We start from the raw sequence: 16,142 nt of genomic DNA, 5'->3' as shown, positions 1-16,142 counted from the left end.
CGACTCCATTTTCCTTGCGGGCGCCGCGCCGAGCTCACGGGTTTGAGAAAAGTAGCCAGAGACGAGCCTAGTGGCAGTGCGAGTGGGGAAGAAGGAGGGCTGGGGTTTTCTGTAGGAGTGGAAGAAGAGGAGCTGGCGTTTTCTGTACGAGTGAGGAAGAAGGTGAGCGGGGGTTTTCTGTACAAGTGAGGAAGATGGGAGTGGGGGGGGATTGGGGGGCGACGGAAGCGGGAGAGTCCAGCGAGCTGCAGTATAAGTGGAAGCGAGGATGAAGGAGGGTTTTTCTGGGATCGCCCCCTCTTCAAGAAATATGAGCTTCTTGCAAAAAACAAAAACCAATGGGCTTTAAGATGGATAGGCTTTTGTATCGTCCCAGTCGGCTACCCGTGTTTCGTACTGGAGGGGCTTAACACTAGAAGCAGCCCATTAGAGACACTCTCCAGCTCTCCAGCTTATTGTCCATTCGAAAGAAAATAAGAGACGCCTCCAACTTAATTATGGCTCCTCATCGGTAAAAATTTTCAACTTGAAAAAATGTTATAGCTCCTTTTCGGGCCGGCTTGGCATCCACCAAATTAGAGGATGGTGTACTGCATGCAGACACTCACACTGGTCATAGCGCGGCAAAATGAGGGGTCAAATAACATGCCCACAATATACATAGATTAACAGGGATTGTGGGGGATTAAATCATGTACAAGCCAAATTCCCCTCCATTCCTCTCCAAACACCTTGGGAGGAGGTTGAACCGAAAAAGGCCTAAGACTAAGCACAGTGGGAGTAACTTAATTCCATACGGTATCATAATAATACTCAACCCTCTCTTTCTTCATTTAATTCTACGCCACCTCATCAAATTTTCCTACTAGTTGGCATGCATGATACTACTTATGATACTCCCATTACAACCAGCCTGGTAGAATTAATATACCTAATCTAAATGGTTGCCGCCCGTTCTCTTTGTCCTCCTCCAGCATCCGGCAGAAGAAGAATCGTGCAAGACACCGGTTGTATTCGCCGGCGTCGCCTCGGCGCTGGCCTTCATGGGATACAATCGGCGGCAGCCTCCCGTGTTCTACTTCTCCTCGATGACGGCGGCGGGCAGAGACGTGCTGACCGTCACCTCATTGACATCCGCATAGCCGCGTCACCTTGTCAACATCTGCGGCGACTTCTTTCTCTACCTGCATGTCGTGGCTACGTGCGCGTCGACGGCGAATGGCGCAGTCGCAGACACTGGAGGCACTGTACGACGCGGCGGTGTCGAGGGCAGCGACAATGCCCGTGCCGCCGTGCTCCTCGACAAGCCGGCGTGGAGCAAGTCGTGACTCTTCCTCGAGCTGCATTGCAGCGGCCAGCTACGGAACCACGCGCTGGCTTAGTGGGGCAGCTGCCTCCGACGGCTAGGCAAGGTAGGTGGAGCAGCGAGCTGCCTCGCTCATAACTGTCGGCCTCGGCGGGCCACCCAGACGGCTTTTATGCCGGAGAACTGCTCTACCTGCTCGTCGGATGCCGCCAAAAGAGTGGACTAAATGGTGGAAGGAGGAGCTTGGCCGGCGTCCTGCTCCCGAACAGGTGTGTGTGGCCGGAGTGGGTTTCCCGCATTCCACGCGGGTTTAAATGTAGGTTTTTGAATGCGGTGAGGAGGCGGGTACAACTGGGAGTGCAGCGGGCGGCGCCCTGGGCCGGCGTGCCGCTTCAAATGGTGGATGCAGTGAGAGGTCGCGTCCGCCTTGACCCCCTTGATCGTGGACTTGACGGTGTACGTCACCTCGTGTCCAGATCTGAGACGCCACGTGTACCAGATGAATGACTCCAAGTTCGGCCACCCTGATGCTAGGTGCGAGCCAAGGAACACTGCTGGAGACACCCCCTCATAATTTTCCTATTCTTGCGTTTTAAGTTCCTATGAAGAGAGTATTACTTTCTCTAAATGACGTGGCGCTGCAAGAGCCACCTATATTAATTAACCATGCTCTAAAAAGGTGGACCAGCTTTGGCTATAGTAGTATATTGTACTAGGTTAGTGGGTGACCTTGCGCTTGGCTCTTCGCCTCTTCCGGAAGTCAAACAATAATGATGGTACTACAGTAGTACTTCTGGCAATATGACACCAAATGAACTGCTGCACGTCCACCGCTTGTAAGCAAAAGTTTCTCCTCGTGCTGCGAGCCACCGCGCACGTGTTGGCGAGGGAGAAGGCATAGTAAGCAAGCTTCTCGTCGTTCTACGAGTTGAAGGGACACATCAGAGTAATTTAGTACTCTCTCCAAAAAGGGCTGACCATGTCCATGGCTACCATCCCGTTCTCCGTCGTTGAGTACGTGCACTATTCATGTGCCATCGAGGAGAAAAAATATTGCGTAGTAGGTGCCATCGAAGTGCACGACTCACTTACGCACTGCTTATCTGATTATCTCCATTTTCTTGCATGACACGTGCACCTTTGATGCTAGATTTCTCGCGTGTTGGCAAAAGGATGAACAAAGCTCACGTAAAAAAAAGAGTGGAAGAACATAGATTCCCGACGACCGAGAAGGAACAAGGAACCTCGCGGTGGAGCGTCTGCACTCATAATATTTTATATTATTCAACGATATAAAATCAACCAAATCTCTCCACATTCCTATACCATTCTATAGTGTGAGAATAATTTTGAATGTTACCTCCAAGGGACACCTAGTTATAGTATATCCAGCAGCCCGTATTGCTTCTCGCTCCTTGTCCTTATAGCCTGCTGACTGTACCTTATATACACTTTCTCTTTGAGCAAAGGCCTCCCTAAGCACACATTAATTTCCTGGGAATGCTTCTTTCTACTCAACGTTGTGTGCACTTTGAGCATGTTGGCAACTTCACTGCTAGCTTGCTGGCTCATCTTGCAATTGACGCTAACACATTGCAGCACTCTTGTAAGGCCCAGAGGTTAATTTGAGAACAAGTACCTCGAGGTTAATTTGACAGACATGCCTTATAGGTTGACAGAAGTCATATGACTTTTTTTTGCAAAGATGTCATGAACTAACACGATAGACCTTCTTTCAAGCCAATTAACATGTATTCAAAAAACAAAAATTATCAAAAAGTAATGCGATAGACCTTCGATTAAAATGTGTTCAAAAAATAAGTACTCCTGCAAGACCCAGAGGTTAATTTGAGAACAAATACCTCGAGGTTAATTTGACAGACATGCCTTATAGGTTGACAGAAGTCATATGACTTTTTTTGGAAAGATGTCATGAAGTAACACGATAGACCTTCTTTCAAGCCAATTAACATGTGTTCAAAAAACAAAAATTATCAAAAAATAATGCGATAGACCTTCGATTAACATGTGTTCAAAAAACAAGTACTCCTGCAAGACCCAGAGGTTAATTTGAGAACCAGTACCTCGAGGTTAATTTGATAGGCACGCCTTATAGGTTGACAGAAGTCATATCACTTTTTTGGAAAGATGTCGTGAAGTAACATGATAGAACTTCTTTCAAGCCAATTAACATGTGTTCAAAAAACAAAAATTATCAAAAAGTAACGCGATAGACGTTCGATTAACATGTGTTCAAAAAACAAGTACTCCTGCAAGACCCAGAGGTTAATTTGAGAACAAGTACCTCGAGGTTAATTTGACAGACATGCCTTATAGGTTGATAGAAGTCATATCACTATTTTTGGAAAGATGTCATGAAGTAACACGATAGACCTTCTTTCAAGCCAATTAACATGTGTTAAAAAAACAAAAATTATCAAAAAGTAACGTGATAGACCTTCGATTAACATGTGTTCAAAAAACAAGTACTCCTGCAAGACCCAGAGGTTAATTTGAGAACAAGTACCTCGAGGTTAATTTGACAGACATTCCTTATAGGTTGACAAAAGTCATATCACTTTTTTTGGCAATATGTCGTGAAGTAACACGGTAGACCTTCTTTCAAGCCAATTAACATGTGTTCAAAAAACAAAAATTATCAAAAAGTAACGCGATAGACCTTCGATTAACATGTGTTCAAAAAACAAAAAATGTCAAAAATTACAAGATAAAGACCTCGAGGTTCCACTAATAGGACGGAGCACTATATACATTTAAGCCAATTAAACGTTTATAGTAACCCATCCCATTAGTTTAACATCGAGTCCACTTCCCATTCGGTCACCCATCTGATGGCTACTCCAGCCTCAGCACAGTTAACTTGGAGTTATATTGGATGAGCAATCGGTAGGGAAGCTGGTGCTTGTAGATATAGGAAGCCTCATCGCATAGTGGGTAGTAACATAAGTGTGGTAACATGCAAATCTTCATTTAATAGGTTATAGACTCATATTGCACTGGGACATGTGATGTTACAGTAACTAGCTAAGTTACTCAAACAACCTCTCTCCTCATTAACTCATTTCCACATAAGCAAATTTGCTGAGTTGGACTCGATGTTACTGCTGAAGTTACTCCCACTGTGGCTAGTCGTATAGTATAACCGAAAGAGTACTTGCTCTTTGAGCAAAGGGCCTCCCTAAGCACACATTAATTTCCTAGGCATGCTTCTTTCTATTCAATGTTGCATGCACTTTGAGCATGTTGGCAACTCCACTGCTAGCTTGATGGCTCATCTTGCAATTAACGCCGACACATTTCAGCACTCCGGCAAGGCCTAGAGGTTAATTTGAGAACAAGTACCTCGAGGTTAATTTGACAGACATGACTTATAAGTTGACAGAGGTCATATCACCTTTTTTGGAAACATGTCGTAAAGTAACGCGATAGACCTTCTTTCAAGTCAATTAGCATGTGTTCAGAAAATAAAAATTATTGAAAAGTAACGCGATAGACCTTCGATTAACATGTGTTCAAAAAACAAAAAATGTCAAAAATTACAAAACAAAGACCTCGAGTCCACTTCCCATCCGGTCACCCATCTCATGACTACACCAGCCTCGGCACAGTTAACTTGGGAGTTCTGTTAGATGAGCTATCCATAGGGAAGTTGGTCCTTGCTGATATAGGATGCCTCTTCATATCCTTTATGGCGTACCCGGATGACCGCCTGTTGCCGCCCAATAGCCAATGCCACGTCCCCTGCGAATATAGAAGCTTCCCACCCTCGTCTAGCTGGTTCGCGCGTTTTCCCCTATTTTTTGCTGCCTGCCCACCTATAGAACCGCCTCGCGCTGGCCAATTCCTCTCCAAACACCTAGGGAGGCGGTTGAACCGAACGAGTCTAACTTTCTTCTAGTGGGTACATTGACGTGGCATTGAAAGGGTGTGATAGCTGACTCTGGCAAAATAATTGACTACCACGTTAGCATACATGAGCATGGGCCCCACTTGTCAGCGTGTTGGATGGAGGAAGGAACGCAAGACAAAATGGAGTGCGGAAGCGTGTGAATCGATTGGCTCACGTGTGATGACCACTGGAGCAATCCACTCAAATTGTACTACGTTAAAAAAGAGATAAATACACCGATGGTCACTGAAGTTGAGGTCAAAGCACACTACGGTCACTGTACCTCAGAATATGCTCAATACGGTTACTAAATACGACTTGGGATGATTATACAGTCACTGATTCACCATGGAGCACCGTATTCTATCTGCATGGCACTTCGTGGACTGGTCAAATAGTCTGTATGTGGGTCCCACCTATCTGATGCCGAAATAAACACATAAAAAAAACATGCGCGCAGCGGTGGGAATTCGAACCCTAGATCTATTGGCTGCAATCTACGGAGGATAACCACTGTGATAGAACATTTGGCTGTAACTTAAAGATCTTTTTTCTTTTATATAAAAACACAAGCATGCACCGACGCATGCACACACGCGCATGCATAGCACGCGCGCATAGTACAACATGCACACACATGCACCGACGCATGCACACACGCTCATGCATAGCACAACATGCACACACATGCACTGACGCATGCACATACGTGCATGCATAGCACGCACGCACACCACGCACCCACATGCACAACACGCACACACGGGCACAACACCTATGCGGCCACGCACAACAACGCACGTATGCAACACATGCATGCACACACTCAGGGTGCATGGAGGTGTGCACCATCTGCGGGGACGTCCGGCGAAGAGCTTGCCCACAACTACGCCCTGCACCATCTCTTGGAGCATCTCTTTGTCGTTGTAGCTCAACAATGGACCGGAGACGAAACGATCGCGACCACAGCCTTGGAGCACAAGGGGAACGTACACGAGCACACAAGCACGTACGAGTACCCACGAGCTGCCTCTACTCCTACCGTGTGAGGTGTCTATGTAGGCGGCTGCATGCGTGATGATGGTGGGTGACGAGTGCTTCTCAGACTCGGATGGTGGGGAGACGAGACAGCCAACGACAGGAGGCACAAGAGGCAGGGCGAGTGCTAGGGCCACGGTGGCAAGGCGTTGAGGTTCTTTGAGGAGCTGATTCAGTAGGTGATCAAGAGCGGCTCACGCGCAAGCACGACTCCATGCAGTAGCACATTTGATGCAGAGCATGTCAAGTAGGAGCACGTTGACCGCAGCAGGTAGCAAGCACAAGAAAAACATGAGTATCTCGAGGACGATGAAGGGGTTGGCCATGGCGAGGCGCGTCATGACGTCGAGACGCCGGCGTTGTTCGGCTTGTCGAGCATGGCGCTGGTTCTTGTCTCCATGGACATCACGTAGAGGCCGCACGCATGCACAGACCATACACACTCATAGAAAAATTCTAAATAAAAAATACACATAACACACACTAGCATATGCGCACAACACAAATGAAAAAAGAATGCATAGCAAAAAAAATGCATGAAGTACATATACTCAGCCGATGCCTATTAGCACAGTAATGACGACGTCCCTAGTTGTTAGCGTGCGATTTTATTTCGCCTGGGTTGCAAGTTTGAATCCCCAGCCTTGCACTCATTTATTTTTCTTCGTTTCTTTCTGATACTCACTGACATGTGGGACCCATAGAGTCAGCGCTGCCCTAGACTATTTGACTGGTCAACTGAGCAAAATACGGTGCTCTACGGTGAAGTAGTGACCGTATAATCACCGCAGCTCGTATTCAGTGACCGTATTGAGCGTGTTATGAAGTAAAGTGACCTAGTGTGCTTTGACCTCAACTTCAGTGACCGTGAATGTATTTATCTCGTAAAAAAATTCGTGCAAAGATGGCCGGTTATACTGTGAGTAGGTGACCGTGCACTTGGCTCTTCGCCTCTTCCGATAGTCGAACAATGGTGATGGTACTACAGTATAGATACTTCTGGCAATTTGACACCAAATGAACTGCTGCACGTCCACTGCCTGTATTAAGTGCACTATCATAAAGCAAAAGCTTCTCCTCGTCGTGTGAGCCACCGCACACGCGTGAGCGAGGGAGAGGTCGTACTAGTAGTAAGCAAAGCTTCTCCTCGTTTGCAAGTTGACGGGACACATCAAAAGTAGTGCATTAGTCTCGAAAAAGGGTTGACCATGTCCATGGCTACCATCCCCTGCTCCGTCATTCAATATGTGCTTCTCGTCGTTTTGCGTGTTGCCGGGACACATCAAATTTTATATTTAGTACTCTCTCATAAAAGGGCCGACCATGTCCATGGCTACCATCCCGTGCTCCGTCATTAAGTACCTGCACTATTCACGTGCCATCGAGGAGGAAAAATATTGCATAGTACTTGGTGCCATCGTAGTGCATGACACACTTACGCACTGCTTATCTCCATTTTCTTGCATGACACATGCACCTTGATGCTAGATGTCCCGCATGATGGCAAAAGGATGAACAAAGATGACGTAAAAAAGAGTGGAAGAACATAGATTCCCGACGACCGAGAAGGAGCAAGGAACCTCGCGGTGGAGGTCTGCACTCATAATATTTTATATTATTCAGTGATATTAAATCAACCAATCATCTCCACAGTAGATCGGAAGAGTACGAAACACGACAGCCTAGTGTAGTTACATCATACATGGCCAACCCACGCTATCACCATATTTCTTGGCCTCCGTGCAACATCTAGCTCTAGTAATCCACCAGCCCATATCGCTTCTTGCTCCTCGTCTCTCTCAAAGTGCGGTGGGCTGGCGTTTTTGCCGTCTATTGAGGTCGGTTAACTCGTCACATGTTAGCGACATGCCAAGAGCATTCTAAAAAAATTACTGTACTCTATTGTTATGCCAAGAAGAGGAAGCACTTTGACCGACGAACCAAACGAGACGGGCGTGCCGTGCCGTGAGTGGGTCCAGTTTCTCGTTTTGAACTTGTTTGGTGTAGTAGTAACACTTGGTTTTGACTATTGATAAGATTTTATATAGGGCCTAATGTATTCTTTGAGGTCGCCTTTGACTATTGATAAGATTTTATATAATTTGAAAATTATATCATTCGAAGATCCTTTCATGTTCCTTTTCAAAAAAAAACTCCTTTCATGTACGAATTTGACGGCATGGTTTGAGCAACTTGCATGTCCTATACTGCTCCTGTTTGGATACTCTAACTTAGCTAGAGGTTAGACTAACTCATGACTAACCCTGAACTAACTGTAGCCAAAGAGGTGTTTGGATGACAGGGTTAGATTGAAAATAAATGCACTTGATGGTGAGAGAAAAGTGATTTTTCAGTGGGCCCCACGATAACTAGCTCCAATTAGCACCACTTAGCTGGCGGGATAGAGAGAGAAAAGTGATTTTTTAGTGGGCCCAATGAGAACTATCTCCAATTAGCACCTCTTGGGTGGGATAGTTTTTTTGGTGGGTTTGGTGCAACTTGCTCCAATTTAACCCTCATGTTTGGATACTTTAGGGCTATTTGAGCCCCAACTAGCTCAAACTAACTCTAACCCATGGATCCAAACAGGACTAAAGTTAGTATTGGAAAACTCATTAAGCCCCATATACATGGACAGACGGAGTACATGATACTAGCAAACGCTCACCATTAGTAGTAGTTCATTGGTTGGTTTGATTTTTTATTCAGTTGTTGTGCTTCTACCGTCTAATATTCGCGTGTGGTTGTTTCTAGAATAAAAAAGGAGGTAGTACTTACTGTGGGAAAGGTGAAGTGATGGTTGCTTCGCCCGAGCAACTTATTAGTCTGGGAGTATTGGAGTGCCAGCGGATTCCACGAACAGAGAAATGATGGTTGCTTCATCCGAGCAACTTACTATGGCAAAGGTGGGGCTCTGTGATTTGACTGCTCACTAGTCATTACTACTACGGTGCAACGACCAGGGTGAATCTTTTCCTGCAGTTGTGCACTCAATATTGCTGCATGGCAGGTGGAGCCGGATGAAGGATGTCCCACATGTCGGCGAAACGAAGTTGAATTGTTTCTGGCATTGCTATCAATCCTTCAGGATTTGTTTATATGTACGCATAATTTTAATGAAATTGTACTGTGATGCTATGAAGGTTTCAACTTTGGTTCCCGCAGGAAAAAAAAGGTTTCAACTTAGGATTCATGTGTCCTCTTGCCTCAAGATTGTCTCGTTACAACATTCCATCAAATACAAATGAAACTACCATGGCTGCTAATGCATCTCAATGGTTCGCAGATCAGCGCCAATATTCACATCACAACTGAAGACAAAGTTGTGTGAAGGTGTACAAATAAAGAAAAATATATAATTGATCGATGATGTTCGTAGGCATGGCTCCATTTCCTGGGCACAATGTTCATTGGTTGGCAGCTAGTTTCACCCAGCTCTGTAGCCAAAAAAGAGGTGTATGGAGGACATCACAATCCGATCATTTTGTGCAGCTCCACTAAAATCGAGCCGATAATCCCTGTTTGCAAAGATATTCAGTCAGTGTGATTACAATAATAGTGGAACTAGATGATGAAACATAACACACACAAATAGAAGCCGATCATCTCTGCGATCTCTATTTAGGACTAACTACTTGTTGGAGAAGATTAGGCACGGAGTTGGATGAGGTGGATAGCAAAACCAATCTCCCTTTCCGCAGTCCCATAGAAATGTAAAAACGTTGCCCGTGTGACATTTTGGTGGAACTGCACAAAACACTCTTAAGAAAAAAGTGATTTGTGCAGTTCACCAAAAGGTCGCAATAGCAACGAGGTGAAATGGATAGCCCTGTTTGCAAAAGGAGGTAGAAAGGAAACAATTACTGCCCAATAACACGAGTTGAAGACACATACGCCGACCAAATAGAAGCATATTCCATGTAATAAGGGAAATATAGCAGCATGGTGGTTTATCAAAAACGGTTTGAGGACGAGATTGCAAGATGGAAAGTACACCGATCGAGATACGTTTTAAGCAAACAACTAAAGAAGATCCACATGCAGGATTTTCCACATGCAGCAATGTGGGAAGATGGGAAGTGGAGCAAGGCCGGAGGAAGCTGTACCTGAGGGTCGTTGGGATGTAACTAGGAGGGCACCGGCGGCCGGGATCTGCCCATACTGCGGCAGCGAGTAAGTGGCGAAGGCCCTACCATGCCGGAGCTTGGTCAGAGAGAATGGCGGGTACCGCAGATCGGGACGTGCTGCCTCAATGTCGTCGAACGGAGAAACGACGCACATCCTCCCTTTCCGCCGGCGGATGGGATGCAACCGGATCAGTGACCAACAGTAAGAGAGAGAGAGGCCACCGCCGCCTTGTGTGAGATGGTGTGATGAGAGATTAACCACGGCATGCAGGCTCAATTGTATATAGTGGAGCGGATTTTTCTTTTTTCCCGACGATAATTGATAATCCCCAAGTGTAGGGAATCATCGTAGCAATTTCCAAAGGTGGAAGTGATAAGTGTGGAGTGTCGAACCCACAAGGAGCTAAAGGTAAGATAAATATTCTCTCAAGTTCTATCTGCCACTGATACGACTCTACGTACACCGAACGTTTGCTTCCAACTAGAAACGATAAATAAAACTACGTTGTGGGTATGAAGAGGGTAACTTTGCATGATATCGGAGAGCTAAAATATAAAAGTAGTTGATGTTATCATAAAGTTAGAATATACTACTAAATATTATAAATAGCGAGTGTGGAATAATGATGGATCAGTGTGCGGAATTGTCCTAGGCAATTGTTAACAAGACCGATAGTCGTCATTGCAATTTCATATGAGGGAGAGGCATAAGCAAACATACTTTCTCTTCTTGGATCATATGCACTTATGATTGGAACTCTAGCAAGCATCCACAACTACTAAAGATCATTAAGGTAAAACCCAACCATAGTATTAAAGCATCAAGTCCTATTTATTCCCATACGCAACAACCCCTTACTCTGGTTTGTGTTTCAGTCACTCGCCAACCCACTATAAGCGAATCACGGGAATCCCTCACGCTTGCACGACACGGAGGGCACAATAGGACAGCACCAAAATAAAACATACAACTCATACCAATCTATATCATCAATCAACCCAAAGACAAAGGATATCTACTCAAAACATCATAGGATGGCAACACATCATTGGATCATAATATGTGGCATAAAGCACCATGTTCAAGTAGGGATTACAGCGGGGTGCGTGAGAGTGGACCGCGTAAAATAGATGAGGATGGTGATGATGATGGTGATGTTGATGAAGACGATCACCGCGGCGATGATTCCCCTCCCGATGGCACTCCGGCGCCACCGAGAGAGAGGAGGAGAGGTTCTCCCCCTTGTGCTTCCTCCTCCATGGCCTCCCCCCTAGATGGGGAGAGGTTCTCCCTCTAGTCCTTGGCCTTCATGGCGATAATGGCCCCTCCGGGATCCTCCTCCATGGCCTCCGGTGATGATGGCCCCCTCCGGCAGGGTGCCAGAGAGGGCCTAGATTGATTTCTCGTGGCTACAGAGGCCTGCGGTGGTGTAACTTCCAATCTAGGTTAATTTCTGGGGGTTTCTGTATTTATAGGAATTTTTGGTGTTGGTATCACATCAGGGGGGTCTCCGAGTCATCCACGAGGCAGGGGCCCACGCCCAGGGGGGTGGCCGCGCCCCCCACCCTCGTGGACAGCCTGGGACTCTTCTGGCCCAACTCTTTTACTCCAGGGGCTTCTTTTGGTCCATAAAAAATCATCAAAAATTGGCACGTCAATTGGACTCCGTTTGGTATTCCTTTTCTGTAAAACTCAAAAACAAGGAAAAACCAGAAACTGGCACTGGGCTCTAGGTTAATAGGTTAGTCCCAAAAATCATATAAAATAGCATATAAATGCATATAAAACATCTAAGATGGATAATATAATAGCATGAATACTTCATAAATTATAGATACGTTGGAGACGTATCAACATCCCCAAGCTTAATTCCTGCTCGTCCTCGAGTAGGTAAATGATAAAAGAAATAATTTATGAAGTGTGAATGCTAGCAGGTGCACAAGTTTGATCAATGATAATTTCAATCACCTTTTCTAGCATCATTATATGTCATAACAGTAGCTCATCTCATAAAACTTTTCATGATCAAGTAACAAACTATTCACATGTTAAAGTATAGATCATAAACTTTCTTGAAAACTAACAAACAGTGCTCTTAGTCATCAAGCAATTGCAATTCATCTTATTTTCAGGAAGGGTCTATGTCAAAGCTTTGATTAGCAAACTCCACATACTCAACTATCATTTAATCTTTCGCAATTGCTAACACTCACGTGATATTTATGGGTTCAAAGTTTTAATCAGACACAGAGAAAGATAGGGGCTTATAGATTCGCCTCCCAACCTTTTACCTCAAGGGTAATGTCAAAAATAATAGTTCATGATAACTTACATCCAATTGGATATATATATCAGGATCTTTCCAACACAATGTGCTTGCCAAAGGATAAAATGTAAAAAAGAAAAGGTGAAGATCACCATGACTCTTGCATAAGGTAGAAGATAAAAGTAAAAGATAGGCCCTTCACAGAGGGAAGCAGAGGTTGTCATGTGCTTTTAAGGTTGGATGCACAAAATCTTAATGCAAAAGAACATCACTTTATATTGCCTCTTGTGATAGAGACCTTTATTATGCAGTCCGTCGCTTTTATTTCTTCCCTATCACAAGTTCATATAAAGCTTATTTTCTTCGCACTAATAGATCATACATATATAGAGAGCAATTTTTATTGCATGCACCGGTGACAACTTACTTGAAGGATCTTATTCAATCCTTAGGTAGGTATGGTGGACTCTCATGGAAAAACTGGTTTAAGGGATGTTTGGAAGCACAAGTAGTATTTCTACTTGGTGCAAAGAATTTGGCTAGCATGAGAGGGAAAGGCAAGCCCAACATGTTGGATGATCCAAGACAATATAACGTTTCGGATATAGGAAAACATAACCCATTAAGTTGTCTTCGTTGTCCAACATCAACCTTTTAGCATGTCATATTTGAATGAGTGTTCACAATTACAAAATATGTCCAATATAGTATATTTATATGTGAAATCTCTCTTCCTTCAATATTCTTTCATGAATTGTTCAAGTGACCAATTCTGCGTTTGCTAACTTTCAATAAGTTTACTACCTATACTTATTCTGTGTGAAGTCATTACTCCCCATCGTATAAGCATATGAAACATATATAAATTCAGATTTATGATATTCAATTCATTCAACCATTTACTCATAGGATATATGTGAAGCACGTGAGTAAATGACAAACTACTCCAAAAAGATATAAGTGAAGAACACTGAGTAGTCAAATAATTAACTAGCGATGGGAGGATTCTTTTTCATTCAAGATTTCAGATCCAATGATTTTATTCAAACAGCAAGTAAAATTGAAAATACGCTCCAAGCAAAACACATATCATGTGACGAATAAAAATATAGCTCCGAGTAAGGTATACCGATAGTTTTGAAGACGAAAGAGGGGATGCCTTCCGGGGCATCCCCAAGCTTAGGTTCTTGAGTATTCCTTGAATATTACCTTGGGGTGCCTTGGGAATCCCCAAGCTTAGGGTCTTTCCACTCCTTATTCTCCTCATATCGATATCTCACCCAAAGCTTGAAAATTTCAATCACACAAAACTTAACGGAACTTCGTGAGATAGGTTAGTATGATAAAGAGTAAACCATTCACTTTGGTACTGTCAAAGACAAGGTTCATAATTGTTCTCACACAATGCCTACTTTAACATTCCATTTCTACAATTTATATTGAGAAATATAAGCCATAGAAACTAGAAAACAAGCAAACTATGCGATGAAAACAGAATCTGTCAGAAACAGAACAGTCTGTAATGATCTGAACAGAAACCATACTTCTGCTACTCCAAAAATTATGAAATAAATTTGTGGACGTGAGGAATTTGTCTATTAATCATCTGAAAAAAGAATCAACTCAAAATCACTCTTCTGTAAAAAATATCAGCTAATCTCGTGAGCGCGAAGTTTCTGTTTTTTTACAGCAAGATTACATTAACTTTCACCCAAGTCTTCCCAAAGGTCTTATTTGGCACTTTATTGAAACAAAATCTATAAAACATGATTACTACAGTATCTTAATCATGTAAACACACAAAAACAGTAAGGGTAAATATTGGGTTGTCTCCCAACAAGCGCTTTTCTTTAGTGCCTTTTAGCTAGGCATGATGATTTCAATGATGCTCACATAAAAGAAAAGAATTGAAACATAAAGAGAGCATCATGAAGAATATGACTAGCACATCTAAATCTAACCCACTTCCTATGCCTAGGGATTTTGTGAGCACATAATTTATAGGAACAAGAATCAACTAGCATAGGAAGGCAAAACAAGTATAACTTCAAAACTTTAAGCACATAGAGAGGAAACTTGGTATTATTGCAACTCCTACAAACATATATTCCTCCCTCATAATAATTTTCAGTAGCATCATGAATGAATTCAACAATATAAACATCACATAAAGCATTCTTTTCATGATCTACAAGCATAGAAAATTTTCTACTGTCCACATAAGCAAAATTCTTCTCATTCGGAATAGTGGGGTCACTAATTCCTAAAGTTGACACTCTTCCAAACCCACTTTAGATGATAGTATTATTCATACTCCAAAAGATATAAGTGAATTTCATGGAGCATTCTACAATCAATATATTCTAACCAATATTCAAGCTCAAAATATATAAGTGAAGCACACGAAGCATTCTATAAAACCATACTCAAAAGATTTAAGTGAAGCGCAAAGAGCATTCTATAAGGTCATACTCAATAGATATAAGTGAAGCACATGGATCATTCTATAAATTGATGAAGGGATATCTCATACTAGCATGGTTCTTAAAGAAAAAACAAAAACACAAGGGACACAAATCATGTGAACAAAACAAAAACCGGGGTATACCGATAATTGTTGAAGAAGAAAGATGGGATGCCAACCGGGGCATCCCCAAGCTTAGATGCTTGAGTATCCTTTGAATATTTACTTGGGGTGCCTTGGGAATCCCCAAGCTTGAACTCTTGCCTATCTTTATTCTTCTCACATCGGTAACTCCTCGTTCTTCAAACACTTCATCCATAAAAACTTAACAAAAACTTTGTGAGATCCATTAGTATACTAAAGCAACTCACGACCTTTAGGTACTGTTGCAAACTCATTCCAATTTAATATTATCACTTTATCTACTGTATTCCAACTTCACCATGATTCATACCACCCGATACTAGCCATAGATTCATCAAAATAAGCAAACAACACATCAAAAACAGAATCTGTCAAAAACAGGACAGTCTGTAGTAATCTGGAAGTTTAGTATACTTCTGTAACTCCATAAAATTCTGAAAATATGAAAATTTAAACAATTTGTACAGAATTAATGTGCAAAAAGTTTCAGACCCATTTGACTTTCCAGTAAAAAAATGTAAATTCACGCACTACAGCCAAAGTTTCTGTTTTTGTACTGCACATAGTACACAAGCAATCTAATCATCCTAAAACCAAAGCTTGGCACATTATTTTTATAATACAATGGATATATACAAGGGGATAATTATTTTCAGGGAAGCTTCCATGAATTTTTTTACATTTTTTCCGTGAGCATGAACACAAGTGCTCAAGGTCGACCCTCACTTCTTCAATGCATAACTTTCCAATCACTTCTCTTTTTCAAAAACTTTTTAGGCATGAGAGGCAAGTAAATTTTTTGTATTTTCGTTCTTTTAAATTTGTTTGTATGTTTCACCCACAAATAAACAGAAACAAAAAGGAAAAACAAAATCTACTTAGTGAA

This window comes from Triticum aestivum, chromosome 3D, assembly GCF_018294505.1.
Source record: "Triticum aestivum cultivar Chinese Spring chromosome 3D, IWGSC CS RefSeq v2.1, whole genome shotgun sequence".
In the NCBI taxonomy this organism is placed as follows: Eukaryota; Viridiplantae; Streptophyta; class Magnoliopsida; order Poales; family Poaceae; genus Triticum; species Triticum aestivum.
Note: the sequence above shows the minus strand (reverse complement) of the source record.